Source organism: Penaeus monodon, chromosome 27, assembly GCF_015228065.2.
Source record: "Penaeus monodon isolate SGIC_2016 chromosome 27, NSTDA_Pmon_1, whole genome shotgun sequence".
Classification (NCBI taxonomy): domain Eukaryota; kingdom Metazoa; phylum Arthropoda; class Malacostraca; order Decapoda; family Penaeidae; genus Penaeus; species Penaeus monodon.
In genome coordinates, this window is record NC_051412.1 from 16,489,162 (window position 1) to 16,489,386 (window position 225).

Consider the following 225-nt stretch of genomic DNA (forward strand, 5'->3'; position numbering starts at 1 on the left):
TGTAAGGTACGCCATTTCCTTCGGGTTAGTTTCAAAAGCAACATGACGTGGGTTAGAATGGTTCAAAGTGGCAAACAAATGCAAACCAAACCAAAAGAAAACGATAAAGTAATTTACGCAGCGATGGGGCCCGCCGAAGCTACAACTGGGACGCTCAGATCTGACTTCTACCCACTGCAAATCAGCATAATAAAAGAAGCAATTAAGATTTATTATGTATGAAAC

The 225-nt window shown here is 40.9% G+C and overlaps 1 protein-coding gene across 1 annotated transcript in view; it reads right to left on the reverse strand.

Moving 5' to 3' along the window:
* The window catches only part of LOC119590634, a gene marked incomplete at its 5' end in the record, with an annotated part of 133,180 nt that overhangs the window by 16,130 nt on the left and 116,825 nt on the right, over positions 1–225 (reverse strand).